Source organism: Berghia stephanieae, chromosome 6 (assembly GCF_034508935.2).
Source record: "Berghia stephanieae isolate SIO BIC M18660-M18661 chromosome 6, UCSD_Bste_1.3, whole genome shotgun sequence".
NCBI lineage: Eukaryota > Metazoa > Mollusca > Gastropoda > Nudibranchia > Aeolidiidae > Berghia > Berghia stephanieae.
Genome location: NC_088365.1, coordinates 59,903,884 through 59,921,459, shown reverse-complemented (window position 1 = coordinate 59,921,459; position 17,576 = coordinate 59,903,884). Strand labels below are relative to the sequence as shown.

The 17,576-nt window shown below is 34.4% G+C and overlaps 1 protein-coding gene across 6 annotated transcripts in view; it reads left to right on the top strand.

Annotated features, from left to right (window-relative positions):
• The window catches only part of LOC144975348 (metabotropic glutamate receptor-like), a 245,421-nt gene that overhangs the window by 46,264 nt on the left and 181,581 nt on the right, over positions 1 to 17,576 (top strand). The gene's annotated exons all lie outside the window — the stretch shown is intronic.

Below are 17,576 nucleotides of genomic sequence, written 5' to 3'. Positions count from 1 at the left end.
CCCTTCAATTCATTGATTATTTAATGACGTCATCATCTATCATATCGATCTGTCGCATCCCGGTGTCACGATGTCTATTTTTAGAATATCCGTTCAAATGCTGATTAAAATTCTATCTAGACATTCATTTCGCTTATTCGTTTATCTACTGATGCTTTGCGTTTTTATTATTATTATTATTATTATTATTATATTATTATTATTATTATTATTATTATTTATTATTATTATTATTATTATTATTATTATTATTATTATTATTATTATATTATTATTATTATTATTATTATTATTATTATTATTATTATTATTATTATTATTATTATTATTATTATTATTATTATTATTATTATTATTATTATTATTATTATTATTATTATTATTATATATTATTATTATTATTATTATTATTATTATTATTATTATTATATTATTATTATTATTATTATTATTATTATTATTATATTATTATTATATTATTATTATTATTATTATTATTATTATTATTATTATTATTATTATTATTATTATTATTATATTATTATTATTATTATTATATTTTTATATTATTATTATTATTATTATTATTATTATTATTATTATTATTATTATTATTATTATTATTATTATTATTATTATTATTATTATTATTATTATTTATTATTATTATTATTATTATTATTATTATTATTATTATTATTATTATATTATTATTATTATTTTTATTATTATTATTATTATATTATTATATTATTATTATTATTATTATTATTATATTTTGTTTATTACAAAAGCAAACAAAAACTCACAACATCCGTAAACCGGATACAAAAAACGACCACACAAAACAATGTGTAATCTTAAATGTTTAATAATAATAATAATAATAATAATAATAATAATAATAATAATAATAATAATAATAATAATAATAATAATAATAATATACTTTATTCATTCAAAAAAAAGGAAATTCGTTTAGAGACGTGGTATCCCAAAAAATGTATAAATATACAGTTAAGAATATATATATATATATATATATATATATATATATATATATATATATATAATTTTTACAAAGTGATATATATTGTCCCTATGACCCCTAGTTTCGAATTTATATAAATGCATTAAAATGCATAAATAGTATAGTCTGTTCGATATAATTTAGAGAGACATAATCATTACAATTGCTGACTAAAAACAATAAAACAGAGCTGATTGAAATAAATTTCGTTGTATTAAAAGGACAGCATGACATGGACGTTGGGTACTTGCTTCGTACCCAGCAGGTACTGTGTTCGATTCCCATGCGCGCTTTGGGGTTTTACAAATATATCATCTCACCCTATCGCATTTTATGGCCGTAAACTGCGGCTCACGCCTGAGTTAATCAAATCTTCTTTTGGAAAAGTCCCTGGGGAAATATTATGCGTTGGCTTGAATTTGGGGAATTTTAATTAATGTTATTATATTTTTAAAACATGATAAATCTTAATAGTATTAGCGGTCTTCATTTGTTACCAATAACCATGTGATATTGAATGTAAGCTTCAATTTACTATACGAAAAAAGATAAAATGGACGTTTCGGGTTTTCCCTTTATCAATAAAACAGGATGAATGAAACACTACAGACGAATGAGATAATGTGGTAGTGGCGTTGTTCAGATGAATAAATAAAAACATTGATCAGCAGGAAATAGTATCTAGAGCTCCTTTGTAAGGAAGCACGGATTAAAATAGAACATTGGGTATTCATATAAAAGGTACGCCCTCAAAAGAGGGGAGGCGGGGAGGAACGGTGTAATGCAGTATAGAAAATGGAATATAAAGGGGAAACTCGAAACGTCAATTTCATCTGTTTTCGTATATTAAATTGAAGCTTACATTCAATTTCACATTGTTATTTATTTATTCGAGCTTCGAGCAGCAACATTTACATTTTTCATTTGTTACAGAATGTCTAATAAAGAAGACCAAACAATCGGTCATCTTTGGATATTGTCCGTTGGGGAATTAGTTATTTAAATTGTCCGATGGACGACTCTAATCGGGATATTCTGTACCTGGCGTTGTGTACTTGAGTACGAAACTCTACGCTTATCATATCAATTGAATGAATACCTGACTTTAGACAATAACATAAATAATAATAGTGATTGTTTTGAGGCGCCGCATTGCGGCTGACGCATGGGTTATTCCAGTCTTGCCTGGGTATAGATCTTAAAGACTAATTTCCTAATTTAAATAAATAAAGGAAACTTCATTTAAAAAAAAAATATCCTATACATTATTATATTGGTTGACCTCTTCATATGACCGAGTAGGGGAATTTTTAAAAAGTATATATATATATATATATATATATATATATATATATATATATATATATATATATATATATATATATACATTTGAGCGCATGGAACATCCGTAGTCATTCGCTATTTGAATTATCAGAATATTTTGTGTATTAGACTTTAAATAAATCAATATGCATGTTTTTAACATACTGAGGCATCCCAGTGCAATGCGTAAATTGCAGTGATTCTCTGCGTATATCCCTGGCTAATGGATGCTTTGGCCGCAGGGATTGGTTTTATTATTTTCCAGTAAGTATTGCCACAGTCTGGTAATAGACATTAAAAATTGTTTGGCCAAAACCAAAAAAAAAAGCATTGACACAAATATCGATATATAAATATGACCTTTGACCTGTCAAAATGCCTCAAACTATAAATTTCTTGGTGGTATTCCCAGGGTTGCGAGTTTTCTATTATATTTATATATATATATATATATATATATATATATATATATATATATATATATATACATATATATAATATGGACACTTCTGGGTTAATTGTAACATATGGATTTTCCAAGTAAATGATTTATAGCCATAAAATGGTGAAACATGAGTTTTGTCAGATCACATACATAAGTACTTCCTAGCAGACACGGAGGATACATGGACTACTCGATCGATTTAAATGACCTTGATCTTGGCAAAAACTCTCAACCCCGAACTTTGAGAGTTTTAGTCAAGATGAAGGTCATTTAAATCGATTAGTTTTTCAAGGAGGGTTTTTCTGGCCAATTTTTTTTTAATACATGATTTTCCAGGGTACGACAGTTGACTCGTTAAACACGATTGATACATGGTTGTTATCAGCCTGGACAAAAGCCGATCCCAAGATCGGTCATGTGACTTTTGATCTACATTCTAACAGTTCACAACTTTAAAAATTCTGGTTTTAGGCGCTACAATTTTTTTTGTGTGGATAAGTTGAGGATTATTCCAAAGGTCAATATTTGAATTTAGGGGACAGAGTGGCTCAACGGTATGGTCTTTGCTGTATACCCAAAAGGCGAGTTCGACGATTTGGTGTGCTTTGTGTCCTTCAGCTAGTCACTCCGCTCTACCTCAATTTGTGATGCTGTACTATGCCTGACGTCTGGGTTATTCCAGTCTTCTTTTGGAATAGACCTTAAAGACAATTTTATGATTGACTGTTTCCTTTGGTACGAATAAAGGGAATTTTATTCATTATTCAAAATAATCATTTACAAAATTTTTTCTGAACAAAATGAAGTTGTTTACTTTTCGCTAGATATCATACTTACTTAGGCCGCCCCTTGGGGCGCCCAACATGAACCACAAGTCTTCGCCATTCTGTTCTGTCCTCCATAAGCGTACGCAGCTCCCGGGTGTTGTCCATTCCTGTGTCATCTAGCAGACACTCAATGTATGTTTTATTCTGCCTGCCTCTGCTTCTGGTTCTCTCGGGTGGTTCCCATAGCACAAGACTGCTTACAATCTCCTCCTTGTGTCTCCAGCAGTGCCCCGCAAGTCTCAGTCTTCTCTTTTGTATCTTCGAAGTCACTGGGGGAGGTCACCTCCCCCCAGTCAGATATCTCCAAGTTCCAAGCTATGCGGGTTTTCACTCCATCTGTACCAAAGATATTTTAAAAATCCCAAATGTGAAGCAAAATTGATTATAGATAAAAATGAGTTTCGGTGAGGTTTCCATATTGTTGCACTATATGGTCTTGTGGTTTGGGACTCGCATTCGGATCGGAAATCCTGGGTTTCAGTCCTAGTATGAGGAAGGCAGAATTGAATCCTTTGAAATAAAAATATCCTTACTCACATTCGCTCATCGTAGTCAGGTATAAATTGAGTATCTGACAGTTAACAGCGTTGTCTTTATCGGAAGAAAAATTATAATGTCGGCTAACCGGTTTCTTGTCTCGTCTTACATGTTAAGTGTTGCTGTTGGCTAGGGACTCATTGGAAAGCGATTTGAGCACGTTTAATAGATATTACGTGATTTAAATGCTCAAGGTTTTATTTCCACCGTTGCGCTGCCTGTTATGCGATGTTAATTTTTTTTTTCCTACTGAGACAACGCTGTCTATGGCCAGGTACTCATTATACACCTTATACGGTGAGAGACTCAACTATGCATCACTTAGAGCGGGACTCGAATTCTAGACCCGCTAGCCTGAAGGCGAGTGCCATACCACAAGACCACATAGCTGCATAGATATAAAACATCTATTGAAACCTAATGTCCCAATCAGACGTACATGTGTTTCACCAACGGCCCGGCGGACATAGATGAAATACGGTGGATGTGGGTCACCGTGAACCAACATTATATTATGTCGATGAGAGAAATTCCGTTTTAAAATGCTGCCAACAAACATGAAACCACATTGAAGAGTGGTTTCAAGTTTCAGTGAAATATAGTACAAAAGTCAAAATACAGGCACTCGTAGGAAAATATCCCAAGGACTTAACCTTCATTTTTGCTTCATGATCAACATTCATTAATTTGTTGGGGTTTTTCTTTTTCTCCGATAATTATGATGCGCGCGACATTCCCCTGAAAATCTATATTTTCCCAGTGCTATTAAGTCATGTCAACATTGTTAACCAGTTAACAACCGTTCTCGAGAAAAACTCATAATTTAAAAAAAAAAAAATAAAAAGATTGGCCAGAAAACTCGTCTTTCAATTACCGTTTGATTAAAAAGATCTGCATCTTGGCAAAAACTCTCAAACCTGTAATTCCGCGAAGTTTCAGGTTTGACAGCTTTTGAAAAGATGAGGATCATTTACTTCGATTGATAATTTGAAGGACGAGGTTTCTGGCCAAATTTTTAAAATGTATGTCTTTCCGTAGCACATCGTTTGGTTAAATAACGTTTGTAGAGCTTTTCGTAATGAACTATATTATTATCGCCCCAGGTAAAAATCTAACTTATTCTGGAATATAAGCCTACAAAACGCTGCCTGCTATTTAAGCCTTAATTCACTGTTTATATAATACAACTTTTTATATTATAGTCAAATAATTATAATGTGCTGTGTAGTTTAATAGCGGTTGTACCTACTTATTTGCAGGTCTGATAATCCAAATTTTTTATTGGACTTGCTCGGCTATCAGACCTGCAAATGTATAAATCTTGGTAGCGGCTCATTTTACACTAATATTTATTGCTGTTTTTGCCATCCACTGAAGTGATCAGTTTAGACAACATGCTATTTAAAACGACAATAAGCGGTTACCACAATAACCACACATCTGTTTGTTAGTTTATTATTTGTCATATTTTTACCACTAACACTAGACACGTATCAATTGGCATTGATTTGCCAGCCAGAACTATTCAATGTGAAATGGTAAAGCCTTCTTCAAACCAACCACAGTATTCTAAGATGTAATATAATAAGAATTTATGTGAATATGCAATCGTCGAAGTGAGAGGCACAGACGGTTCCAAGAAATAGAGAGGTCATTCGTACGTGTTTCCGTACTCATGGAAAGTCAACCAAAGTGTTGAGGGTTTATGGAACTACATTTTTATGAGTATGATACGCTAGAGAATATAATACAAATACCACGATCTTAATAATATAATTGTTATAGTAACATTTAATAAGGGACGACGTAGTCAAAAACTCTTGTAATCCTGTCTGATTACGTCGTTTGGTATAGACTAGGATTTAATTAATAATAAGAGCATGGATACAAGTGTATTGTTTATTTATGATACAGTGTTATCGAAAAAATGACGAGAAGGGGAAAGCTAGATAGATAGACAGATAGACATATATATATATATATATATATATATATATATATATATATATATAGAGAGAGAGAGAGAGAGAGAGAGAGAGAGAGAGAGAGCGCACATCAGAGCAGTTAGAGAGAGAGGTGGGACGGGGGGGGGGGGGATAGATAGGTAGAGGGAAAAGGTGAAGAGGAAATGTGCGAGAAAGATAGATAGATAGACGGAAACATAGATAGATAGATAGATAGATAGATAGATAGATAGATAGATAGATAGATAGATAGATAGATAGATAGATAGATAGATAGATAGATAGATAGATAGATAGATAGATAGATATAAAGATAGATAGATACGAGGGCTCTTTCATAATTAACCGAAAAATGCCTGTAAAATCCGCATTTTTTATGCTATCAACAAAATTCTTGCACGTGTTCATACCTTGACTCGTCCTTCATTTCTCTATGTAACAGCCAAGTCTGTCGACACACTTCTGCCAACGCCGCACCATGGAATAGATACCTCTCGGAAGAAATTTCCGTCAAGGTTTTGTAGCCATTTCCGCATATGGTCAACAAGCTCTTCAATGACATCAAAGTGCTTTCCTGCCAGCTCACGTTTCAGTGGCCCAAAGAGGTGATAATCAGATGGTGCGAGGTCTGGACTGTGTGGTGGGTGTGGCAAAATCTCCCATCCATATTTCTCTAGCCAACCTTGCGTCACTCCTGCTGTGTGGGGTGTAGCGTTGTCGTGTTGCAAAATGACCCCGTTGGTCAACTGCCCTGGGCGCTTTCTGCGAATGGCCTCCCTAAGCTTGTCAAGAGTTTGGCAGTACTTTGCAGCATTGATTGTTTCTCCAGGTTGTAAGGTTTCGAACAGAATAACACCACGACTGTCCCAGAAAACAGTTCCCATTATTTTCTTTGCTGACCGCATGACTTTGAATTTCTTCGCGACAGGTGAGGATGGATGTTTCCATGTCATCGAATCTTGCTTTGTTTCTGGGGTGCAATGGTGCAACCAAGTCTCATCACCGGTGACTATGCTGTCAAGAAAAGTCACATCGTACCCTAGAAAGTCTCCGCCGGCGTTGGCAGTATGCTCGTGAACCCTGCGTGAGCTCTTGCTTCTTCTCAAAAGTCCCCTGCAGAAGTCCAATCTTTGTTCTTTATGATTGTCTGTCAATTGCTTAGGAACCCATCTTGCGCTGACTTTTCTTTAGCCAAGTTCATCAAATACAATTCTATGGGCAGAAGTTTCCGAAATTTCAAGACTGCTTGCGATTTCATGAAGTTTCAACCTCCTGTCTTGACGAATAAGCTCATCAACTCGCTTCACATTGTCTTCTGACGTCGCAGTTATTGAACGCCCTCTCCCTTCCCTGTCTGTCAAGTCGGAATGGCCGGCTTCAAACAAATTACACCAGTGATAGACTTGTGTACGCTTATAACATGCTCACCATATACACTCTGAAGTTCTTTATGAATTTTGGTAGGATTCAGACTTTTGGCGTTCAAAAAAACGTATGACAGCTCTGATTTCCTCCTTTGACCAAGTTTCAAGGTGGGCCGCCATCTTTAAAATCGTCTAGAAATTCATTGTGCAAAATGATGCACTTCATAATTTCTGGGAATATCCGTAAGGAAATAAGGAATATCATGTCGTTTACAGAATTTTAAAATCTCCACTGGTTGCTGAGCAATGGGCATTTTTCGGTTATTTCTGAAAGAGCCCTCGTAGATAGGCTAGACAGATACAGCGAGAGAGAGAGAGAGAGAGAGAGAGAGAGAGAGAGAGACAGACAGACAGAGAGAGAGAGAGAGAGAGAGAGAGAGAGAGGCGGTTCACAAAGGCAAGATGGGTGATATAACCTTCAGAACACAACAATTATACGGCTGTTCCTATAGATAGTATGCGTTTGGCTAAGAAGCTCATAACATTGCCATCCGGAAGTACTCGTATAATGGGCCAACACACAAAACTGTGTGTATCCATGAACGCTTATAGTCGGGTTAATACAGCTCAGTGAACATTACTCATAAACGCGGATGGCAAAAAACAATAACAAAGACCTGAGTGACGGCATCTTTGAAATACCTATACGCTAAACACTGCAGTAACCAGGATAAAACGGGCCCCACGTGACTTATGACTTTTAAGGGACAAAGAGCAAGAACGATGATGTGCACTTTCAAACTCTATAATAGAAATGATATTGTGACAAATAAGACGTATCTAGATTAGATAACATTAGATACTATAATGATATATTAATCAATCTGGGGTTTGTAAATAAGAAAAAAAATATAACAAACAAACAGATAATAAATTAATCATAATAAAACAAAACTAAAAAAGCCGCTAAAAAAGAGAAAAGAAAAAAAAAACGATAATCTAGATGCATTAACTAAAATAAAATAGTCATGCCGATGCATTCTGGCAAAACATGTTGTATTTGTTTTCCGTTTATAGGAGGAAAAAAATAATTTTTTAAACAAGAAAAATGAACAGATAAACAAAAAAAAAATACCCGAAAAAGACCCCTCCCCCCCCTTTAAAGAAAAAGAAAAAGAAAAAAAAGAAAGACAACAAAAACAAACGAACATACAAAATACATAAATAAAAACTAAAATTAAAAACAAAAAACCCCAGATAAAATCGATCAATGGCTTCGAAATTCGATCGATCAAGGAGGACTTAACTTGTCAAAAAGACCGTAATAAAAAGAATGCTTCTTTCTGATTTTTATAAAGTCTTAATTAGGTTTTATACTTTTTGACAAGATGGAGTTAATATTAATTGATCGAATTTGAGGTCATAAGATAATTAAAAATTATGCGTTTTGTCAATGTGCGACTTTTGTGGTTTTTAATATGCCTTGTAGCAAATTAACAGGAGTTTGCTTTCATAATTTGCTTTGAGGCGACAACAGCTATTCTCAATCTCATTATTTCCGTGAGCTGTATTAAATTACTCTCTTCTCTCTTCCTGTATTTCAATATTTGTCCTCAATGCATTCTCTCCCCATCTCTCTCTGTCCCCCCATCTATCTCTCTCTCTCTTTCTCTCCTACTCTTTCGCTCTCTCTCTCTTTCTCTCCTACTCTCTCTCTCTTTCTCTATCTCTCTTTCTCTCTCTCTTTCTCTCTGTCTCTCTCTCTCTCTCTCTCTCTCTCTCTCTCTTGCTCTCTTCTCTCTCTCCTCTCTTTCCTCTCTTTTTCTTCTCTCTCTTTCTCTCTCTCTCTATCTCTCTCTTTCTCTCTCCTTTCTCTCTCTCTCTAGCTCTCTCTCTTTCTCTCCTACTCTCTCTCCTTCTCTCTCTCCCTCTCTCTCTCTCTCTCTCTCTCTCTCTCTCTCTCTCTCTCTCAATCCTGGGTGATGTCAAGATATTCTTTATGACACCCCGCCCTTCCCTTGTCCACCACCAAGCAGTGGTTGGTTGTTACCCTTTATACAGGAGGCTACTTACTCTATCACAGAGTACTTTCCGTCAGATGTATCAGACCCAACTACCCAACTAGTGTAATGTCAGTCAGTTTGCGTGTGAAACGAGTACTCTAAAGACTGAGCTATCAGGTCCCCCTCCCCCTCCTGTTCTAATATCTATATATAAAATTTGCCTAAAGGAGCAATATATTATAACTGAAAATAGTGAAATTAGTAAAGTAATTGCTTGTATGCCAATAAAAATAAGAAAAGTGAATAATATACGAAATAGACGAAAGCCACAGAAACGAACGTCTTGGCCATATAATGTGAGTGACAATTTATATTACATATATATATATATATATATATATATATATATATATATATATATATATATATATATATATATATATTTAAGTAATTGTCTCGTAAGAGATGGTTGATCTATAAAAAAATAATCGCTGAAAACAAAGAAAGGAAAAAGAGATATTTGGGAAAAATCCAATTTTCTCGTCTCTGATTATTTTCTCTGAGATTACGACATACAACTTATTTTGTCTCTATAAACAAAGAGATGGCTGAGTGGCTTGGGCTGTGTACCTACTGACATCAGTTCCATCCCCGCTATTGGCATTTTATTCTTGTTTCCTTGAGCACGGAACTCAACCCCTAATGCTAATTTTTATGGTGCTGCATTCTTTTAAAAAAGATTCAGCGGTTATTTAGTGCAATATTTCCTACCAATCATACCCAAATAGCGCTTTACAAAATGGTTCCTAGACGACGATACCACTTCTCTCTAGTAGAAGGAAACATGACTCCTGTTAGGCGATTTCCGCCAGGTATTCATTTTACACGTGAGTACGGTGAGATAATGTGAATAAAGAGCCTTCCTTCTTCAAGGACTCAACAAATCGATGCTCATAGCGGGACTCGAACCCTGGACATTCCAGTCCCGAAGGTGAGTGTCATACCACAAGATCATAAAGCCGTAAATCGGTTAATGCTTGAGTTATTCCTTATCTTCCTAAAGGCAATTTCCCCGATTATTAAAGAGAATTGTTTATTCGAATTATTCTTTTAGTTAGAATTGAAGAAAAGACGGCACCGATGTACTCGTATGTTGTGTTTTAACTGTAATCCCACGACTGTCTGTTGTCCCAGCGGGAGTCAATTGATAAATAAATAACCTAATAAATTAGGTCAAACAAAACAAAAGCAGGATATAACAAACAAAAAACATGCCCGTATTGTACAGATGATTCAACAACAACAACAACAGTTTGTTGTCTTTTATTTTTTATTCTTTTTTTATTAAATTTGTTTTTGTTTGTTTCTTTAAAAATCTTTTTTTTTTTGTTTGTTTTGCTTTTACATTTTGTTTGAAGGGGGTAGGGTGTTTTAAGTCTTTTTGTTTGGTTGGTTTATTTTGGTCTTTTTTTTAGTTAGTTTTTTTTTCTTTTTGTATTGCTTTTTTGTTGTTTTTTTTTTTTGTTGTTGTTTTTTTTTGTTTTTTTTTGTTTTTTTTTTTGTTTTGTTTTGTTTTTTTGTGTTTTTTTTTTTTTTTTTTTTTTTTTGGGGGGGGGGGGGGGTTGGGGGGTATTACTGTTTCAATTACTTTTTATGGTTGGCTGAGAAAGAGCTTGAGTCCGAAACGCGATAGGTTTATCGGAAAGGGGGGGGGGGGCTCATTATGTTATGTTCATTTAGAGTCAATACATACTACAGTCAACATCTTCTAGAACATCGGTATTCTATAAACGATTAAGGTTAACAAAGTTCTGTGTTTTGTTCCGTTATATTATAAGATTATATGTTGTGACATTCCTATATAGCCAAACAGTATCTATATGTAACTATAACTATGTAAAATGTAACTAGATCTCTATATTTAATGTGGTTGCACATTTTTAAATTTTAGATTTTTAAAAAATAGCATAGAATTAGACAAAAGCTCATTATTTCAATAATGTCGCTGATAAACTTTAAGTCTCTCCTTACCAGCTATTTTCAGAATTTTAGCCTAAACTTCCTACTATACTCACCCAACACAAAAAATAGATTTTCAGACAGATTAGCAACGAGTATATTCTATATGATGTTCAGAAAAATGCGCTCTGCAACACAGTGTCGAGCTTTTATGGTTTTAGGGAATGAAATTAGCGGAAGAGTAGCATCCCTTGATTGGACGTCACCCATAGTCTGTGACGTCACCGGCGGAAAAGTTATTAGAGAGAGAAAGTCTTGTTGGTTGTGCGCGTGCGTCTCTCGTCCTCGCTTCCGGTGAAAGCGGCTTGAGACACTTCAAAACCAAATGGACGTTCTCTCTGTAAGGTGACGTCCAATCAAGGGACGCTACTCTTCCGCTAATCTCATTCCCTATAACTATAACAAAATGAAATCAGAATAAGAAATTGTTGGCTGTATCGTAACGAATGTAACGATTTTCCTATGAGTGGTAAGGAGAGAGGTAATGCAACATATTATAGATACACCTCCAGTGTATCAACATTTCTTCCCAAAAAAGGCCATTTATCTATGTTAGTAATACGTCATCAATCTTGGACGTCATTAATTTATGTTGATTACAATACGTTTTCCCCTTGTTATTTCTAAGTTCTCCTTTTACTCTTTGTTAAGAAAATCCGTTAGATTTATACTACCCGATGCAGCCTTCTCCCGATGTATCTTATCGTTTGAAGTAAGTTGGGAATTGCTAGTTATCCTTTGTAGGACGCCAATGTATCACAAAGTACTTTCCACCAGCCCCATGTAACCAGTCTTTGCTGAATGATTTTTGGGGCTAGAAAAAAGAAGAAGAAGAAGAAAAAGAAAGACAAACCCGAAGCTATTATGATTCAGTCTATATTTAATGGTGTCTAATTCAAGTGCTCTCTCGGCTGAAATATTGTATTATTATTACGAACATCAGATGCATCAGTTATTATAGAAATAACAGCCGCTGGTTATTTGCTTTTGCTCTTCATTTTTTTTTTCGTCGTTGATGTTGTTATTGCTGTTGTTGTTACTGATGTTGTTTTTGTTGTTGCAGCTGTTGTTACTTTTGATGTTGTCCTTGGTGCTGCTGTTGCGGTTGTTTTTGTTGTTGTTGTTGTTGATGTTGTTGTTGTTGTTTTTGTTGTTGTTGTGCAGGCGCCGTTTTTGCTCCTTTTATCGATATAATCAAAACATTTTGCCATTGCTTTTGATAAAGTGGAACCAGTGGGTTGGGATCTTCACTAATGCACTCTTTTAATCATACATTCTTTCATAATTAATCTGATATGACTGATATGAGCATAATAAAAAGTTTTCATCAGCAGTCATCGCTCTCTCCCTCTGAGAGACTTCACTGTCAGGCTAGATTACCCTCTCCTTACCAACTATAGGAAAATCGTCACATTCCTTACGATACAACATTTTTCTTATTCAAATTTCTCTTGTACACCATAACATTTAAAGGAAATGAACAGTGTTGTAGGGCTTGTTTTGCTAAAGAAATTAGAGTATTAGCATTTTACTGCTATTGTCTCTGAGTGATAAAAATATATTTTGTGTTAGTTGGGCGTGAGGTTTTGGGGAAATCCTGAAAAAGGCTGGTAATGAGAGAATTAAGAGCAAATCGCGCCTGCCAGGGATTAACGAACATCTTTCTTTGTGGCAGATTCTATTTCTAAAATAGAAACTTGAGCGTTTTACATGTTTTTATAATATTAGTTTTATATATATATATATATATATATATATATATATATATATATTATATATATATATATATATATATATATTATCTTAAGGAAAACCCAAATATTGATCCATCTGAAAATATATTATAATCCATTAAGTGTGTGGAGAAATCTTTGTTAATTTTGCTAAAATGCGCTCCTTATATATGATAATGGAGTTTAGAAATATTAGAATTAAAATCCACGGGAGGCAGGATTGGGTTATCAACTCTTTACAGGCGTGGTTCGATTTTGATGTAACCTCATCTGGTGCAAAAAATTGAATTTCTGGCTACATATAGATAGTATTCACTTGGCTAAGAAGTTCACAACAATGCCATCCGGAAGTGTAACTGGCCAACACACAAAACTGTGTGTAACCACGATCGTTTATAGTAAGGTTAATACAGTTTAGTGAGAATTACTCATTAACGCAGATGGCAAAAAAAAAAACCCAATAACAAAGGCCTGAGTGACGTCAACTTCGAACTATCTATATGAACTTCTGATTTGATTTCTATACATTATCGCGTGGAATAGATATGATTTCTAATATTTCAGAAGACCCAAAGTTCTTAGTTATATAACATTTATTGTAAAATAACTGGTCAAGGTTCGCTTCACCACGACAAAATACCTTCTTGAGACGGTGGGTTAACGCACGCTGGAATTTGCACCAAAGTATAAGAAACCGGGTCAAACTCGAAATTTTGTTGTTGTGTTTTTTCCCTCTTTTTTTCAGAAATCATTGTCAATCTCCTCAATTAATAACTAACTCAGCTATCTCGTTTAATGGTATGTCACTTGTTTTCGGATCGGAGGGTCCTTGGTTCGAGCCTCGCTCGGCGCATAGTTGAGTCATTGGAAAAGACTCTGTACTCACAGTCTCTCACCGTACTGTAAAATGAGTACCTGGCAATTAACAGCGTTGTCTATGTCTGAAAAAATTGTAATATCGCGTAACAGGCGTCAAGTCTCGTTCTACAAGTTACTAAATGATGCTTTTCAGGGACCCCTTGTAAAGCGCTTTGAGCTCGTTTAGTGGATATTGCGCTATATAAAATCTCAAGTCTGTTTTTCTGTTTTTTCAAGTCTTATGTTTTCGGTTATTGATGCTCTGCGTTTAGGTAAACTACTGACAACACCCGTCATCCAAAATCAACATACCAACACACACACCTATTATATTCCTTTAACTTTAACGTTTATATTCTGATGGCGATATGAATTTAGTGAGACCTAATCACTAACAGGTTGTTTAGAAATAATAACAACGACCTTAGTGACGTCAATTTCGTTCCTCCTATAAATTCAGCATCTGTACAGTTTTGAAACATTTCATTGACAAAGAGAATTGTGATAGATACAACTAGGCCAAAGTGTAAATCGGAGCGCCATCTTTGTTATTGTTTTCTTTGATATTGTTTCCATCATGTCTTCGGGTATACCTAATGCGTTAATGGGTGAAATTACATCTAGAAAGAAATTCTACCTCGCTGGGAAAGGATTGATATTCATTTTCAAAAAGCATACAAAACACAACAAAATCAATATAATAATTTAAAAGAAATAAACGAAAACCGGAAATCACCCCCCCCCCCCCCCACCCCTTGTCGCAGTCATTTGTATAGCGGTTTTGAGTCTTGTAATATTATTATACAATTCTGGCTTTTTGGAGTTCCCGACGTGTTCCCAACTACAGCACAAGCTTGCGTGTGCGCGTTTGTAATAAAGTTCGAATTCCAAAACGCAAGAATGTAAGAAATCATTTATTCTACCCCTCAATCGATTCCGATTTCGTCATCGCTGACTAAAAGACATTTTCAAAATCATTTGATTGAGTCTAGAGAATTCTTTTTTCAAAAATCTAATTTCAATTAAATTTAACGTTTGATAATCTGACGTCACAAACTATTATTGTAAACGTTATATCATTACGCGTTACTATTTAGGGAGAATGGTAGAATATTATGTTTTAAGCATTCTATTTTTTTTTTTTAATTTCAGTTTATTTTGCGGGTGTATGTTATTTCCTATGGCACTCCGAATTGACCTGTATATCTTTGCTTCAAATTAAGCTGTATACAACTTTTTGAAGAATATTTCTTTACTCATGATCAGATTTTCTCACTATACTCAAGTGCAAAATGATTACTTTCTGTAACTGCGTCTAAACAAAGGTTAAATAAGCGACTTGTACAAAACGTCATGTTTTGCTGTTTCTTAGATTTCCATTATAAAGCTATTTGAACAAATGTGGATATTGCGCGTTATAGCAGGAACTAAGTTGACCTTACTCAACTCTTTGTTATAGGCTTTAGACACCATGTTAGTGATTAGAACTCACTAAATTATATCAATCAGACTATAGATGGTATGCGCTTGGTTAAGAAGTTCAAAACATTGCCGTCCGGAAGTATAACGGACCAACACACAAAACTATGTGTAACCATGAACTTTTATAGACAGGTTCATACAGTATAGTGAGATGTACTCATAAAGATGGATGGCAAAAAACAATAACAAAGACCAGAGTAACGTCATCTTCGTTCTATTTATATAGTTACACACAGTTATGTGAGTTGGTTTGTTTGATATGGCTGGTAGATGTTTTGAGTATTTTACCTGATCGCACAGCGTCAATATAAATTGATAATTATCTTTTTAAAACGTCTAACTTGAAAAGACGATATGAGATGTCAGTTTATTTTTGGTTTTCAATCCCGTTCCGAAATTCATTTCCTTTTATCAGAAAACTGAAATTCAATCCGATCGCAAACCAAAATTCAGTAGAACCTAGCGGATTTCTTAAGTGGCGCTGGCAAAGGACAGTCAAGTAATTGGATTCAATAGTGTGATGTCACGTCGCCCAGCAACGGCGGCCATCGTGGTTCTAAACAGAGAAAATCGGTACTTTTTATTCTTCATGATGGCTAGAACTTTTCATAGGTCTTGTGATCAGAATGTATAAAAGTCAAAACATGATCATATATATTTTTTTTTTCTCCTCTGGATACCTTTTTATGCTTGTCGGAAAAATATTTCATAATGGCGTCCGCCATTGTTCCGATAGTTTAGAGACAGTGACAGTTATCATGCGTCATTACGAGGGAAGTGACGTTACGACTGTTGAAGCGTATTGGTAAATATCTTTAAACTCTTGAGTCATCAACCGAACAGTGTCTCATCTAGTGACAAAATTCAAGCGATGTTTAGCGCGTTTCCGCGTTTCTTGCATTGTACTAATCTTAAACCTCTATCCCAGCTTGTGTGTCCTCGTGTAAGACACTTTACCCAACGTCATACTAACTCCACTAAGGTGAAACTGTTTGCCTGGTTATTGATTAAATGTAGTGACAAATGGTATAAATAGTGCCTGTACAGATTATGTTAAAACCTCACCGGCGATTTGAAGTGTATGAGAAGGGAATTTATCAACATTCTTATTTATGTGAAAGGGGAAATAATTACGTATCTTAAGACACATTATTCATACAACCTCTATATCTAAAGTAATGCTTTACATAAATATTAACATTTTTTAAAAAATATTCATAATATGAGAGATGGAAAAAAACCATATTGTCCTTAGGAAGACTCGAACCCAAACTTTCACATTAGAGTATGTCGAATAACCCAGCCATTAGGCAATCTTGACTTCTTCATCTTGAATTTGCCTTTCCTCTCGTGGTTCTACTTAGCTAACCCCAATATTTACCATCCCTCCATTCTGCCGTATTTGAAACAAAAAAAAAAAAAAGAAAACGCATTTTGAACAAAACATTGGCTAGAAAACTTGTCCTTCAAATGCCATTCGATTAAAATGACCTTCTTCTTTTCCAAATCTTTCAAACCTTCGAAATGAATCCCAAGATTTGAGCGTTTTTGACAAGATAAAATTCATTATTGATATTTATTGGACAAGTTTTCTACCCAAAATTATTTAAAATGTGTTTCTTCACATGTTTTATCCTTGTGTACTCTAACAAAACACATTTATATTTATTTTGACCATAAATGTTGCTTCCAATCACCATAATCAAAATGGTGTCCAACTTTTATAAATATTAGATTGTTAGGAAGTCTCAGGTTTGAGCCATTTTTGACTAGTTGAATTTCAAAATAATCGATCAGTATTTGGAGTATCTTTTTTTTTTTTTTGGTCAAAACTAGAAAAGTTGTTTTGTTGGAATTTGGTTGTGGTGATGCTGTGTAGGTAAGAAGTTAATGACTATTGATCCATCGTATCTGCATGCAAGTCAATTGATGCCGGAGGCAAAGGCATCGAGTCCTTTAGCACACAGAGACACTCTCGCAAACTCACACAC